This window comes from Cuculus canorus, chromosome 9 (genome assembly GCF_017976375.1).
Source record: "Cuculus canorus isolate bCucCan1 chromosome 9, bCucCan1.pri, whole genome shotgun sequence".
Lineage (NCBI taxonomy): Eukaryota > Metazoa > Chordata > Aves > Cuculiformes > Cuculidae > Cuculus > Cuculus canorus.
Window position 1 is genome coordinate 15,522,095 of NC_071409.1, and position 17,458 is coordinate 15,539,552.

The 17,458-nt window shown below is 42.1% G+C and overlaps 1 long non-coding RNA gene across 1 annotated transcript; it reads right to left on the reverse strand.

Annotated features, from left to right (window-relative positions):
- Positions 1-4,502: 4,502 nt before the first annotated feature.
- On the reverse strand, positions 4,503-11,299 carry LOC128853054 (uncharacterized). The gene is made up of 3 exons (XR_008451277.1): positions 9,518-11,299; positions 8,371-9,414; positions 4,503-4,617 (listed from the first exon to the last, which is right to left on the reverse strand). It is a non-coding gene; the product is annotated as an uncharacterized LOC128853054 (long non-coding RNA).
- Positions 11,300-17,458: the final 6,159 nt, after the last annotated feature.

The following is a 17,458-nucleotide window of genomic DNA, read 5'->3' on the forward strand; positions in this document are numbered from 1 at the left end:
CGGGCTCGAGAGTCTTGTCGCTTTGTCCATAGTGTTCCTTTCTCTACGGAAGAGGCAGTTTTAGGAGCTGCTTGTCCTCTGTGGTGACAGGGAAAACCCAGCCCTGCTTCATCCCTCAAAATGCTGGTTTTGCAACATAGTCACTGAATTTTGCTCGATAAGGACCAGAGACAAAGATCCCCAGAGCTTTGTGCCTCGCGTATGTGAGGTCTGCAGGGAAAAACACAGAACAATGCTGTTGAAGGAAGAAAGGATTTGTTATGAGTTGCTAAACTATTATATATTGGAATATTATATATAGATTTTGTAATTTTACAACTAAAATGTAGGGTTAACTTGAACCCTCAGTACAAGAAAGGCATTGAGGTGCTGGAGCGTGTCCAAAGAAGGGTGAGGAAGCTGGAGAAGGGGCTGGAGCACCAGGCTTGCGAGGAGCAGCTGAGGGAACGGAGGAGAAGTTGCAGCAAGTCTCCAAAATCATCACCTCCAGTTTTTTTTTGCTACCTAGACCTTATTATGGGAATGAATAAAGATAGTTGTGGCAGGAGATCAGATGTTAAGAAAGTCTTGGCCTGTGAAACAGTCACGGTACGACAGCTGTGTGCCATACTGAGGATTGCTCCTACCTGTGGAAAACAGCATAAAGGCTTCTCCGTTCACAAAATTTCCATCCTTGTCTGGGAAATGATCAGAGTTAAACTGCCAAAGACTGTCCCGCTGCTCTTGATCATACAAGACAGAAAATGTGCTGGGGAAAATTAAGGTGCCCTTCTGAAAGACAAAAGGAACATATAAGGGTCTTTTTCTGAGTCAAAAACTAATGACCTCAATTGCCCAGATATCAATTGCTCTCTTGAAATTGCCCAATGCAAGTGCCAACTAATTATTATGGGGTGAGAAACAGGGTCACACTGTGCTATCTCCTACAGAATAGCTTATTTAGAAATTATTAGGCACTCTGAAAGATTGATTTTAGAACACCAGAGGATGCAGTTATTACAGTAATCAAAAACTTTGGGGGAAAAAAAACCCTCAACCACTGTTAAACTAAAGGTTTCATACTGATCCAAGATCCCTGATTTTGACCTTGATTTTCTCAAAGGCATCTTCCCCCAAAGCCACATTGGTTTTATCCACTGGGAAGACCACCTGCGTGAGGTTGGATATGATTTAAAGCATTCTGTCAATACAATAAATTGCATATACAGACACTGTTTTCCAGAATGTGTGAGGGGTTTATATTTAGCTTATACCAGTTTAAGAAAAGACTGAGGCCACTGGTACCTTTATACTTAATGCAACTCTTGAAATCCACTATAGAAAAATGGTAAAAATAACATCTGAGTAGAAAGAGAGGGAAACTGAGCACAGGTTTATTTGTGTTTTAAGATGTAGATAATGTCCAGCATCCCATTCACAGTGAAGAGTTCCTCACAAGTTGTTCAAACTCAGTTTTGGGAGTTTTGCACGTAGAGGCAAGGTATAAACACATGTGGTGGTTATTTGGTGAGAGATATCTATTGCCTGGCTTTGCTTAGGGATTGTCCCCAAAGCTTAGTGGCATTAACATACCTTAGTACAGGGAAGCCTTGTGGTGTGGTATGGTATCTTGGGTGCATTTGCACATAAGCCCTACTGCATTCATGCTGCTATAGCACATCATCTCATGTAGAACTGCACTTATATGTGGCAGGATTGTTCAGTCCCTATATTTAGCTCTGTAGGATGGACCAATGATGACATCCAGCTCTTTTTTGGGGCTCGTTCTGCAGAGTAAAAGGGTTAATAAAGAGTATTCAAGAGGCAGTTCATGTGTAGACTCTGTGCAGAAACTCAAAATTCCCAAGGTACCTCACACTACAGGATTAGGACAGCTGAGTCAACTGCATTTTGGCTATTACCCTAGCATCAGCAAGGACAGCAAGGTGTGTAAGTGCAGATACACGCATTTCTCACCTTGTGCTTCCAGATGTACCATCATGGAGAACCCAGCATAAAGCAACAGTGGTCATGTCTGAGACTGCTATGAAGAGATCTGTGATTGCTCGCACCATGTGGGTCTCACTGAGTATTGAGAGCAAGCCATCTTTTTCCTGCAGATGAGAGATAGATGATGAGATTTCAGGCTATTTTAATAGCATAGTGAATTTCCAGCAAGAAGGCTTTTCGTCACAGAGTCCATACAGAGTTGATGAAGCTGGTAAGACAGCAGCCATGTAGCTCTGTTAAAAAAATGATCGTGCTAGCTGAGGAAGACAGCATACAATGAGCTTTCTTTCAGTCTAGGGTGAAACATTACTCTCTCTGTGATGCCTGCCAAGGAACATCCTCAGTATCTTCACAAAGTACTTTGCTTTTGAGCTTGAATTCAAAGAAAGAAATAACTCAACAGTCTCTCAGGGGAAAGGGAGGAGAAGGAAGTATGAGCTGGAAATATTTAAACTATAAGCCTTTAAAATATGTTGCAGCTGTACAAGAGACAATTACTTGTTACCTTTAACATCTGAGCTAGGTATGCATAATGAAGTTCTCTGGTTCTGCAGACACACAGCTCTTCTGGTGATTCTTAACCTCGTCCTTAATAAGCATTCATAGATTCTGGAAGTGTGTTAGTGCCACCAGCAATCTCATTAACAGAGTTACTCAAGTGCCTCAACAATGATGGGAAAGAGTCATAGAACTACACGTTTAAATGCAAGCACAAGGAACAGAATGACATCAGAAAGGATCAACTCTTCATGACCAACTCTCCATGGGACAGGTCTACATGGTCGACTTGTCTGCAGGGACAACTCTACATGGGGAGGGTTAGGGGCAATGTCTAAAATGTGCATCAGCAGTCACATTGTCAGTGGAAGAAGAGAGTGGGAGAAAAGGATTCATGCCCACAGACAAAGCTGCATCATTAACTTTTTTTGTAGGCCATGACCCTTTGTTACACAGAGTTCCCATCGAGCCTGCTCTTGATTTGCATGGGATTACACAAAGTAGCTGAGCCTGCAGGAATTGAGATGCAGAAGTCTAACTGGGAGATCATTCTTCAGCTGCCTTTGTAAGGAGTGAAGGAAAGATTCTATCGTGAAGAAAAGTGCATAATCGGCACAATTTAGGAGTCTCTCACCTGTCACTTTCTCCCATAAAGAGTTAGCATGAAAGCAATGAGTCAAGTGTGATGTTCCAGCCAAGTGAAAGATGAATTGTGAAGGCATTGGCAGTGTAAAGCTCCCATCGAACCTGCTGCAGAAATTGCAGCTTCCAGTAGAAAAAGCAGGGCTGGACATAAGGAGAATGACCCCATGTCTTGACCACGTACGGATCTATATTTCACCTCTTTCTTTGGCAAAGACCTGAATCAGGCAGCAAGCTTTATCCTGGATCCAGGCTTCCAGGCTTTTCTTCCCTAGTGCCAGGTTCCTCAGAGTCATCAAACTGAATGATCTCTGCTGCATCCAGGTGTGCCCATTGGCGAAGATGATGCCTGCAACAAAATCTAAAAGTGCTGGGGGAGAAGTGTGGGACTGGTGTCTCATAAGCAGGACTGGTGAAATCGTAGTGGTTCCGAGATTTGCCACTGTGATTTTGGGAGGTTCCCTAGCAGTATCTGTATGGGGAATCAGAGGCGTTTATGCTGTTTTTTTCTTATCTACTTGATCCTTTCTGTGGGAAGTTCCATGTCTGTCTTTTTTCTTCTGCTCCTTTACTTAGAACTGTGCACTAAACACACACTGAGTCCCACCTGGCTGACATTTTTACCGCTTTACACCTTTTTACCACAAAGACTTCTTGAGACAGCTTGGTAACATGCTCAGTAACTAAGAATTGCCCAGGCTATACAAGTATATAAATGGGAAACACATTAGTTTTGTGTGCTAAAAGTATATTTGGGGCCCAGCATTTGAGAAGGACATGCAGGTGTGATTCTACAGCATTTGTCTTGCTGTCAAGAGCAGGTTGTCTTGAAAAGAGGCTTTATGAGTAGATGCAATCATTGTACCAAACCCTGTTCTCTGAACGGATTTTTCTGTTAAAAATATTTCAGTACACACACCAACAGAAAGTATCATAAAGATCTCCCACAACATCCCTGAAAATGAATGCCACGGGTCTCTCTCAAAATTCTTCTGCATGCTTAATCAAGGCATCCTTCGCTGCTTGAAATGCATTTCACAAAATCGCTGGATTTTTTCCTAGCCAGATGTATATGTATTGCTGTACATCCTGGCCACCTAGAGAGACAATAAGAGACATGATGACGTAAAGATATGAGAGAGTGGACCGCCCACATCTTAGTGTTGCTCTTAGACCAGAGCTTAAAGACTCTTTCTGTTATGTAAGGGCTGTTTTGCATCCCTTGGCATTGCCCAGGAAAGGGATGGGAGAAATTTCATCCTGCTGTCAGAAGAAAAGACAGGTTGGAATCATGTTTCACTGTTAAAATCTTAAGACTTTCACTGTTACTAATGCATTGCATTATTAGTTGTGGCTGTTACCATTCACATACTTGCAGTTTATAAAGCCATCAGTGCAACGTCCGTGTCACGTTTCACAGAAATAATTCAATGGAGTTTCTTCCAGTTACATCGCCCCGCCACAGGTGATTGATGGATACTGCAAAATCTTAAATATTGCTTTTGTTATCTTTCCATTCTTATTTCTTTTCCAATCATACAGCTTTTTCAGTATATCAGTACTTACACAACGAACAGCCTTCATTGTTAAAGTAGGAATTATAGTTGTAATTAATATGTGCAGCCATTAGATGGTAATGTTTGCTCACCATTGCAGTGAGCATTGTGCTTGCAAAGTCTAGCACAGTGAAGCACTTAAGCCAAACTTTTCAAACATGGCCATTGATCTGGAGTATCTCATCTGAGATGTGTTCAGTATCACAGGCTGCCTGGGAAGTACTTTGCTCCTACAGATCCTACTGATTGCTGCCAGAGTTGGGTTCTCAGTGGTTCCACAAATCAAGTCTCTATCACCTGTAAACTAGAGACGGGTTTTGAACTCTTTGACCCTGGGTAGCTGGGAAAGACCTAATTGCACAGAGGAAGGGAAGATGAGATAGTGTTGCCTTGCTCAAAGATTTAAGATTTCGGATAGGAACAACATCAGCTAGCCCAAGGCTGTATGGGATAGGAGGTAGGGATTTCTAAACATCTGTTTCAGCAGTTTTAAAATATGAAGCAGAGGGATCAATAAAGATTATGCCCACACATATGTATATGTAACACCAAACCATATGTAACTGTATATATTTATGTATATATATGTGTGTGTGTGTGTGTGTGTGTGTGTGACTTTTTTTCTGAGCAGTTGCAACACTTCAATAATATGTGATGGGCACTTGAAAGATAGAAGGGCATATCTCTGCTCTACGTATTTTTGGGGAAGTGGTGAAAACACACTATTTGTAACGCTACTTGTAAGGGAGTTTGACTAAGCCCAGTTTCCATGTCTGTCCTGGCTTCTGCAGGTTGCTTTTAGGAATCTAATGGTAGTGTGTTGCTGAACTCAGATATAGTGCTCAGGAACATCTATAAGCAAGACTGCATCTCTCTGGAGGTGCAGGCCTCCTCCTCTGCAGCTGTTGGAAACAAAGATGTAGCCAGGGATTCTGAAGTATGCTGACTGTACTGAAAATACACGCAAATGTGATCAGACACTTGGTTGCTGCCACTTGCTGTGAGAAATAGCTGTTTTCTCTGTGGGAGAGTAATTTGAAGAATGGTTTTCACAGCAGTTGGGAGGCCAGTCTTTTGCCTTAATAGCCCAAGTAAGGTGGAGAGTGAAAAAAACCAAGTGTTTGAACCCTAAATTGGATTCTATCTAGTACCCAAAGGAACTGTGGAGCCTGTGTTTTCTTCTGTACATACTGTAAATAGGGAGCCTCACAATTATTCTGGTCTCCCATGCTTACCAAGCTTAATGACTCTCCTTTATACGGCATTGCTGCATTTCCCAGGGCTGACAGAGACGGGGTCATGACATGAATCATAAGCATGAATCTTTCCTGGCTTATGCTCCAGCAGCATGTGGACAAAGGGAAGTGTTCTGTGGGTCTTGTTTGTCTGATGCAGTGTGCACACCAGCTTAAGGAATGCCAGTAACATTACTAATGGCTTTTATGCTTCTACACTGTCCGGAAAAAAAAAAAAAAAGCCAGAAAGCCAGTGTTTTGATACTCTACGACACCAAATAGTACATAAAACGACTAGGCCTTTGTCTAGAAGCTTTGCAGGGCCTTGCTGCACAAAGACGTAACCAGCCCATGGCAATATTGCCAAAATAAAGGCTACAGGATTCAGTCCTCAAGCAGATAGTCTTTGCCTCCTGCCTCTCTCTGATAAGTTACGCCTATTCTTCCTGTTTCCTTTCCTCCCTCCCCGCAGCTTGTACTGTAGCAACAGGATTCCCGAGGCAGTATTTTCGACTGGGTAGCTGTTCAGTGATTTGCACTGTTTGCAAATGTTGCTACACGCCCTTTCCACTCACGGATAATCCTTTCTAAAGTCCAACAGGGAGACACAGGGCTTGAAGTTCTGCCTAGAAGGCTCACAGTTAGACTTGTAGGAGTCTACGTCTAAACTATTAATAAAAATACAAAAAAGCATCAGTACCTTCAAGAGTGTTTTATAGTGAATTTGGAAGTCTGGTATCTACAGTCTGCCAATTAAGGGGAGAGGTGTTGGTCCTGGAGGCAGCTTCTTTTGGGCCCTCTGGATGTTCAGGAATAGCAGAGAGATCCAGAGATGGAGAAAGATAAGAACACCCACAAAAAATTTGGCCTTTAGAAAACATTGCTGTCCTCACATCCCTTCCCACTCATCATGACCTACTACCCACAGAGCAGACAGCCCCCAGATCTACACCCCCACATTAGCCCTGTTGGAGCACTTGGGCAACATAGGCAAATTAACCATGTCTAGTCCCAAGCGAGTGCAGCTGGGCTGCAATGGAGTGTGTCCGTTGAACTGTGCACAGAGTGAGAAGGAAGAATTAATCAGGTGAACTGAGGTGAGCCACTTCTCAGCTATCACAGTGAGAACAAGGCTGGTTTGAATGTTAGCTTAGACATTAAAAACCTGGTTCAATTCCTGCTGTGCTGCAGATCTTCTGTGTGATTCTGGGCAAGTTGCTTCAGGTAGTTTCACATTACAACCGGTATGTAATCTACCTATAAGCAAATGCCTTCAAAACTGATAGTCCCATCCCCTCATTTTCCCTTTCACCAGGGCTGGATCTAGCAAGAAAAGTGCTATAAAGTGGCTGGATTCATTTGGCTGATCTGGTGGAAGGCCTTTCATTTTTAGTTGCAGCAATAGTTTTCTGTTGGCTCAACGGTCTGAACACACTCACCTGCTGGCTGCTGTCTCACTAAGCAGCATGATAACGTGGCCAAGGTCAAAAGAGACAGGACCACCCCTTTTGGCAGATTTGCCAATCGTTTTAGCTGCAGCAGAAATCTTTACCTGCGTCCTCTCTGCATCAGAGTTTCTCCTACTGGAGCTTCTAGGGCTGTTGCTGTCACAAATACATTCCCAGTTAACCACTCCAGTGGCAGTAGACAGAGAACTACCCTGTACAGAAATTATATTACACTCTCTGGTGACTGTTTCCTTCTAATGCACTAAAACATTCTCAGCTAATGACCTAATAAGATTTTATAGGTAGTAAGTGTATGGATGACTCAGAGATGGAGAGGCATAATAATGGGAGAACTTTATGGGAGACTGAAAACAAATCTAATAAATTTTATATTCTTCAGAAACATAGTGAAAGACAATGAAGTGTTGCAAAACACCTCAAGAGACCATGCAAAAGAACCACCAGGAATTGCCAGCACTGTTTTCTCATCTAAATCTAGCCTTTCTCTGAGACATTTTTTTAGATTTGTCCATCTTCAGCATCAGGAATTTGAAGGACTTTCTGGGTGTCTGCCTCTGCTCAGAAGAGGCTGCACTGGAGGAGGACAGTGGTGGCCTGTCAGGGAAAAATAATTTTGGGCCCACATGGCAGTTGAATGTTAAGGATGGGAGTTTCCCCTCTCTCATTGCATGGGCAACTGACAGGACTGCTGTCCTATCCGGAGCACTCTGGGAGAGACCTGGGCAACTGGGTGTGCTCGGCAGCATAGTAGCAGGGACACCACACTCTCTAATGTTATCTTACAGCTTGGTTACAAGCCCAGCTCCCTCTGCTTTCATTATCAATTTCATAGAGAGGAAGAAAGAGTGAACACTTCTTGCCAAGGCAGCAAGAGGAAGCTAATTGGCCTGCGTGAATCCATGATTCTCAATAAATCAAACATGTTTGTTGGCTCACAAAGAGTATGAAATTCCAGTTGGATGCAGTTTTACAAATTTTTACCTTTACACTTTGTGCTGACATTGGTGTGTGCTCTGAGAAAGCACAATCCAAGTGGTTCTGCATGTGACCTCATTAATCTCCCCTCTTCTCCGGGATAAGTCAAAATATGGAACACTGCCCAGTGCAAAGCAGTCTCTGCAGTTTCTGTTCATTCCACAAAGAGGTCACAGAGAACCCAGACGAGGTTGTCTTCATCACATTGCAGAGCTGGGATTGCCTTTTATCTTCAGGCGAGAGAGGAGTAAGTTTAAAGTACAGCAGACATTACAATATGTGCAGTCATTAACCCCAAACAATGGTTTGCAGAATCTCTGATTTTTCCAAAACAAATAAATGTGAAGAGCAGTAGGAAACAGTAATAATATCTCATAAGTCTTTGTTTCTTCATGTCTGAACGAAGTATCTTGTCTCGTAGGCACTGTAAAGAAGTACTTTGAATGACAGCAAAAGATCAAGCTGGAAGTTTTTCAGTGGAAGACGTTTCTTTCAGTGGAATATGTTTCTTTCAGAGATCTGCTGAATCCAGAACACCCAGTGGGATTTTCTTATATCAGTTAAAGCTTTAGGGCAAGTTTATGGAATTCCAGTCCCCTACTACTGTCCTCCTGTGCCATCTTGCAGAGTCAGACCCCTGTGGTATCACTGGAGACTGCAGCTGTTTTGTGTTCCTCCGTTACCAAGGAATTTGTAAAACATGCAAACTCTCGACGAGTGAAAACCTTCTTGTGAAGATCTGGGAGATGGTTCACGAGCCAGGGCAAGATATAAACCAGTAGCAAGCACATAGCAGCCTTGCCTTTATTCCTTCTACTTGAAGGACCTTGCTATGGTAGTAGATCTCTTCATTCTCCTTCATGCATATGTTTAAGGGCATTTGTCCCTATTGCAGCCTGTGACATGTTGATTTCTTTCCCTGGGAATCATCTTCTTAATTAGAAAATCATTCATACTGGTTTATCTGATTTCTCCTCTCCCGGGATGATACAGCTCCCTCTCCCAGATGATATGGCTCTCCTTGTAACAGTCTCCATGGCTTTTTGCAAACTAGCAACATTTGCATTAAAGAAAATACAGTCTATGTAACACTTCTGATTGATTAATTCTGACTCGAGGTGTTGGATTGTGTCCTTGAAGAAAAAACACTTACCTTGTTGAATGCCAAAGTTGCCAGTCATTTTCTCTTCCTCAGCAGTTTGAGGATTCAGTTTGCTCCATGACATCCTGAAGTAATTTCACTCCTGATGCCTCATTCTGGAGAGAATTTCTTACTGAGAATTTGTTATTCATGAGGTCACACTGGACAGCAATAGGTCTTAAGGAGTAATGGGCTGGGGAAGAGTGAGTCCTTATTGAAATGTACTAGTGACTGTATAGGTTTTCACTAAATATGGCACAAGAAAGTTATGTAGGTCGCTGTAATTTAGCCTTTTTTTTTTTCAAGGCAAGAGGCTTAAATAAATCCATATTTATTGTGTGGAGCACCACAGATTTCTTCGGATAGTTCAGTACTGCTAAATACTATACCACTTTACCTCTGTAACTTTATTTGAACTCAGAAATCTCTCCTTTAGGCTGCCTGTGCTTGCAAAAGTAAACCAAAGGTTTTCAAATGGACTTAATTAATTGTTCCCTAAGGGTGAAATACTGCTTTCTTAACTGGCTTTTGGATGAGAGAGAAACACTCTGTTTTCATTCCCTCTCAGGCTCAGAAGGCTCCCGTAAATCCATGCTTTTTATCTATGGACTCTGTCAGTCACATATGTTGTCGTACGAGTAAGCTACAGACACAGCATTGCTCCACATATTATACATCTTATTTACATGACATCTTTTGATTATTTTATCATTTGTCTGCTAGCTACTTGAAATATAAGTCAGCTAACTTCCTCCAGATGTTGTGTTGGCTCTGGTGCTATCTGAAACCAATATGGCTCGAAGCCTTTTTCCAGTCGTGGGAAGAGTCCTTCCAGTGAGAAGGACTGGTCACTTTTGTTCATCACGGCTCGGGCACTGCTAGACTAGGAAAGAAAAACTGGAGGTGTTAAATGCTCTTCTGTCTCCTAGCTGCTCCCTGTCTGTCTTCAATGCTGACCATGAAGACAGCTGAACTTCTTTGACTCCAACAACAGGGGAGAAGCTTTTCTTCTTCCCAACACTTCTTGTACTTACTTCTTGTAATTTCTCTTTTCTGGACCCTCCATAAGGGCAGGGGCTGCTCTGCTGAAATCTGTTTAGTATTTTATGCTTTTCTACCAGATACTTCTCACCTGTCATCTCTCAGCTGCTACTGAGTCTTGCCTCTCCCTTAGAGTGTGGAACTGTAAAAGTAATTTTGAATGGAAATTTCGTTCCCTGTGTATGGAGGGAGAAAAAAATTGAAATCCTTTTGATTTGGACTAAATAGGATTCACAGCTGCTGTGGGGTTTTTTGAGTTTTATTGCATTATTCCCTGTGGATGTCTCTGGAGCAAGAAAAAATCTACAGCTAAACCCACAATTTCTTATTTATTTTTGTAAGATATGTTTCCCTGTATTTATACACACAAAGCCTTTAATTTGCTGCAGCTAATATGAGCTGCTCCTGAGCAGGAAAGCACTGTGGAACCACCTTAACAGATAATTTATATAGATTTATAGTAGCTCCTCAGAGTGTGCTGGAGGATGACCTAGATAGTTTAAAAGTCTTTTGCTGTGTTTTATTGTACCCACATTTGTCTGGGTTTATTCTAGGTATTATTTTCTACCTTGTGACTTCATTTTTATGTTCAGTCAAACCCATAAACCCCTTTTACCTTTAAGACATCTGGTTCAGAATAATATTAAAATATCACATTGCAAAACTTCTTCTACTCTTCTACTCATCTAAATCATCAGTAAGGGCAGTAAATAAAGTCAAACCTAATGCGAGATCACTTCATACCATCCCTGCAAATAAAACCTTGCCTTGTTCAATGAGTATCCAGCTGCAACTGTGAGTTTTGACTGAGACTAATTGTAATTAATCTTTTCGTACATGTACGGAACATTACAAAATAGCCAACATAAACCCAAGCATAGCACTGAACGCAGTAAAGTATGTGTATCTAGATGCCAGAACAATATAGTGGCCCAAAAGCACCTGCTGCCAAGAGCACTAGCACCACCACAGGTTTAAGGCACATGCATTATGTCATTGAAATATGTATATTTGTATATTCTAAAGGAATCTCGGGATGGAGGCTGCTCGGTGGAGGATACCACAGGGATATCTCAAACGTGAGCAAGATTACCAGTGCTTAGGAGCGCTGGTTCAAACTCAATTTGACTGAGACTAGAAGGTGTAAAACACTCATCAAAAATACAAATAAAACACAAAATCATCCTGAGACTTGCAGTCACCACATCAAGCTACCTCAAGCCTAAAGCTCCCTCAGTCCTTATGGAAGGCCAGAAATAGAGCTTCTAAGAGCAATGGCTTGGCAGACCAGAGAGAAGTTGGAGAGCAGATCTGCCAAGGATGCTTCTTGGATCCAAAAAATAACATTGCTGCAGCCAAAAACAGTGAAGGGGAGAGCACTGTATGCAGTCCTGACTCTGGAGGGAGCTGGGGTAGCAGCTGTTGCAGCGGAGACTGGAAATGGCCATTGCTTCAGATGGCCAAACAGACAGTAAGCAAAGGGAGTTTTCACCAGCATGTAGTATAAGGATACAAGAATCAGATTCCCATGAATACAATGTCCTTAAAGATAAACACTTATAAGTGTCCTTCCCCAGGGATGTCTCAGCAAGGAGGCCTGTCAGCTTTGATGTTTAGCCACAGTAGGATATGTAATTAAAAATGGTCCATATCTCATATCACCACAGCTAGCCAGTCTGCATTAGGCTTATTATGGGTGTCAAAGCTCAGCAAGAAGATACTGGCTTTCTACCAGTCATGGCCACTTCTCTATCCTTTCCCCTGGTTTATCCTTGTTTTCTTCCTTTCTTCCCTTAACTCCAAGCACTGCTTTCTGCTCACCTGCCATCTTCCCCAGACTCTGATCCACTTTCTTCACAAGCCATAGTGCTCTCTCCCTCCACCACACCTTTCTCTGGCGCAGTGCTCTCAGGCTCAGGCCTTGAACCCTGACTTCTTGTCACCAGGTTCAGGAACCCATTTGGGAAGGCGTAGGGTTCAGTACTTTCAGTCCTGGGTCAAACACTTTTTTTTCTTCTGCCCTCCACTCGCAGCATTTATAAAGTTCAGCCACTACCACTCTAGCCCAAGCTCAACATCAGATTTTTTTGCAGCAAGAGTGTGTTGCTCTTCAGCTGTTTCTAGCTTGGCAGCCCTTGCCACAGCACAGTCCAGGATCTGCTTAGGCACTGTCCCCCTGCATGCTGTAAGAGATGAATGTGTTGCAAAGACCATGCCAAGCTATGGAGCCTGGCAGTTGTCTCTTTCATCCACTGCTCACATTCAAACTGATCAGTGGTACGTAGCACAAACTCCTGCTCAGGCTGTGGTAAAACACCTCTTTGAGAACCAGTTACCCACATCTCCCTCCTCTGGCCCAACACTACAGCACTAGCAATTAAGCAACATTAACACTGGCCACTTAAACTTGAGCTCTGTTATACCCCTGCTCGGCAGTGGAAGTGGGTTAACAGATGGGATCAGAAAAGCTCTATTATCGGAAGAATAAATCAAAATTAAAAGTTGGCAGTTTGTTAATACTTACACTGATAACTGAGTTACATGAACCTTACCTCTTACAAAGTTCACTTATCTCCCTCCACTGGTGGCACAACTGAATCTTGCATGTTGTCTCTTAAGTAGTCTACATTCACTCAGGAACTTGGTATAGCAGTTAAGGATGTGAATGGCGCTCTTGGTGCTGGCACTACTAAATAGAGCTGTACTCCAGATCCGGACTGGTGTTTGTTACCCTGAGCAAGCTTCCTGCAGCTGGCTAATTGCCTGTGCATTAGCTCTGTGCAATACCCTCTGTGGTCCTACAGAATCATAAACTCATCCCTTACTGTTCCTTTATAAATCAAGACTGTGAACTGATTTGAACTCACTTGAGCTAAAAAAAATAGCAAGAAAAAACTGATGGCTTTGTAAGATTTGGTCTCAGAGATAGCACCTTCTTGGTAGAGCTGATTAGACCAGACCTCCTGTTCCGAATTACTGTTAAAAGGCAAAAAGGCACCATAGTGCGATTCATCTCAACAAATGAGAATGACTTCTAACAGCATAATTTCAATCTAGAGAGACATCTGAAAGGGCTAGGGGACAAAGATGAAACACAACTTACCTGTGCCTGTTGGAAAAAGGTTAAAGAGCTGACATTTGTTTTCTTACGTACAATTTTTATCTACAAATCTAATCTAACAAAATGACCTGCTGATACAAATCACAGTCCCTGTATCTCCCATCATTTGATTTGTACTCAAAGCTGTCTGAGCTGTAGTATTTTGAGTGAAATGGCAAAGCCATTCTTCAGACCCCATGTTTGCCATCTCTTGTCTTCCAGTCACTGTGTAGTGTGGCTTATCTGATCTGTTTGGCCTATGTATATGTATATATACTGATATATATACCCCCAGAAGTTAACCCAATAGTATTTATACATTCCTACTCTCAAAAGAATGCCCTTGCTTTATTCTGCGGTGTGTTTCTGCACACGCAGCCCTAGACCTCTCTTTCTCGCTCTCTTCCACTGAATATTTGAGTTCAGAGTGCTTTTTGCAGGTACGTTAACCATTTCACACATTGAAACTCAAATGCCTTCTAACCTCCATGAATCTTTCTTTCATAGCACTGAAGGTTTTTTCTTTCAATTTAATTCAGCTACAGATATTACTGTAGCGCTTCACAGTGGTGAATATAGTGGAGATGTTGAAGCTAAAAAGGAAGAAGTGGACAGATAATTACATTTAGAGCATAAGGATTTTATGGGGAGGGGTTTCCTCATCCTGGGCTATCTGCAAGTCCTAGTTCAAGGCTGCCCTGACAGCATGGACTTGAATGCAGATCTCGCATCTGATGATACATTGCTCCTTAACAATGCATTAAAGGAACTGTGTGTAACCCCAATTCAATTAACGTATCACCTCTTTTTTTTTTGAAACAGTAATTTCATTGTAGTACTGAAGAAAATCTGATTTACTGTTCACAATGCTTTTTTCTCACCTGAAGACGTCTGGCAAATGAGCAAATTAAGCTTTGAAAAGAGCCAGCAGCAAGACTCTTAATCAAAGGCAAGTGAATAACATTAAGTGCCTTTTGGCTCATAGTCCAGGATTACAAGTTGCTTGGATGAGCATCTTTTTCTAGTCTCCCAAGTTATGTTTCAGCAGGCAATTGGTCAGGCCGCTCTCTGAAAGTACAAGCGATTTTTTCAGGTGGAAAATATTAGATTGTGAGAACAAATTTTGAAACTAATGTAAATATTGTACTACTTTAATTCTGAGTAAATGGTGTAATACTTAAGCAGAGCTGTAGTGTGTCATATGGAGAGTCAGTTACTCTTATGTTCCTTTTCAGACAATACATGATAGCAGATGACTTAGGAAAGCTTGTAAGAACAGGACAAACCAGAAACACTGTATTGAATTTAAACAACCCAAAATCAATTTTCCTGCTGAGAATTCATCCAATTGCTTTTTGAACAGAAATAAATGTTTAGTACAAGACCTGTGATGAGGCACAGCTTACCAACAAGGCGTGTGCAGTGCGACCCACTCTGGTTCTTTTGAGCGATCTCCCTTTTTCGTACATTTGACAACTGCCAGCCCTTCCATTGGAGACACAGCAAACGTTTCCTTTTCTGTCACCTCCTATTAAGGGTTTTTTAGACCTCCTCAAACGTACAGAAATAGTTTCCCCAAGTGTATTGTGCTGGTGCAACAAGCAATATTTTTTCAAAATTTAATCCCATAAATGTCAGGTTTCTCCACTACGCACCATTGATTCGCTGTTTCATACACTGGACCATCAACAGGGACAATTTAGCCTTAGCCTCTGACACAAACCAGTTTCAAAAAAAACTTGTTTGAACAGAAGGGAAAAAAACAGCAACACTTGCTTTTAACCTTTGGATGGATGCAAAATCTTTTTGCACAAGGTTCTCCTTGTCTTTGGTTTCTCCTTTTTCCTTTTGCTAGGATAAATAGTTTCCCTGGAGTTTTGCACATAGCCTGCCATATGGTTGTGGCACTGGTATTTCTACCCACGAGAGCCCCAACATGAACAGAAAGAAAAGCACAAGAAAAATATTAGCAGGGGATCATGGTATCAGACAACTGGGCAATATTTTCATTAACTGTAACCTTCGCAAAGCTGAGCACCATACAGTGTTAGGCAGCTCTCTCCTCTCATATTCATCAATATTAAATATTTTAGCCTTTCTCGAGTCACACAGTCTTGTTATCCCACAAATACAAAACAAAGCAGCCACCTCTGCAGTTCGTGAGCTCACTTTCCCCTGAAGGAATCACAATGCTTTAAAAAGTAATAGAACCAGCTGTGCATCTTTCCTAAGAATAAACATTTGCAACTTGGTTTCAAATCCTTCCAAATCATATTATTAAGAATGACAGTTTTATCACAACTCGGAGACCTGAGGCTCTGGTTGACATTGGTTACAAAAAAAAAAAAAAAAAAAAAAAAAGACGGAGTGGAGGTTTAGTCACTCCAATTAAAAGAAATGTTACATCATTCCAGTCATCAGCACCAGGGCGTACACCTTTTAATCTGGCAGCACTTTGATGGTGTAATGCAGACATGTGTCTAGGGGCTGTTGCCAGTGGGCAGCTAAGTGATGACAAGATGATGGTCAGGAGAGAAAACAGCACTTGGAGAGGCAGAAGGGGAACAGGAAGGTCAGGGAAGTGAGTTAAGCCAACCAGAGGTGACTCTCCTGTCATCCCTCACCGGCACCTGGGCTGGGATCACTTCAACTCTTTCCCCATAACCTGCAAATTTCTTCACTGCCAGGGCTCGGCCAGTCCAGGAGCCAGAGGTCTCTAAGCCAGGACACGTACTGGGACAATGATCTCTGGGAGTTGTTTTCCATCCCAGAAGCACTCACAAGCTTCCCAAGGGAGCAGAGGAAGGGCAAGTTAATTTTATCAGATTTTCCCGAGTTTCTCTTTGCTTTTCACTGTTGAAGAAATTTATTTCTTCAACCCTATTTTTCTTCTTCAACCCTATTTATTTTCTTCAACCCTATTTTTTCCTGAGACAGAATCTCAAACTGTTAATGCTCCAGGCTAATTTATTGATGATACAATATCAGTTTACAACTCAACCTGGGGGCCTCCAAAGAGCGGGGACCCAAACAAAGAAATTCCTGGGCAATTATACCCTTGCAATCTAAGATCCACTCCTTCCTCCATGAGCTCTTCATGCGCTGTCCACACAACAGTTTGTCCAATGGTATTTCAGGGGCTGAGGTGTCCTGGCACCCCATCGGGTCTCCTCCCGGCCTTCTGGGCAGGCCATCTTCTTACTTATTTTCTGAGTTTACAGTTCATTGTAACGTCCTTATGTTCTGACTCATTCCTGGGTCTTTCTTTTGTGTAACTCGGTAAATGTTCAACTTAAGCTCATCCTCCCAGGTTATCTGTACCAAGGTTTCATTTATCATCTGCTGCTTTTTTTTTGAAGATCTTTTTCCATGATTCATAGGTTTGGTTCTTTTTATCCTGTGGTGCAGGAGGTTCATTACTTCTCAGTTTTGAGTTCTGCTTAGTGGCTCATGTTAACAAGCAAAATTCACTTATGCTAAGAATAAAGTTCACTTACATCAAGCTGTCCACTCATGCTAAGCTAGAAGCAAGTTACATTTCAGTTTAACTCTAAGCAATTACACAAATTCTATAAGTTAACTTATTTTAGTCCCCAATATCCACCATCAGTTCTCTTCAAATCTTTATGGGAATGTATTGGTGTAAATCGGCGCTGTGGGTTTCCAGACCTATAGAACCAGCCCAGACAAGAGAGTCTGGCTGCGTGACCCATGCGGGCTAATCCATACAGGAGGCTATATACGCCACACTGGCTCCACTGCTCAGGAAGAGCAAAACTTTGTGCAAGACTCTCTAGAAGCTCAGTGTCCTG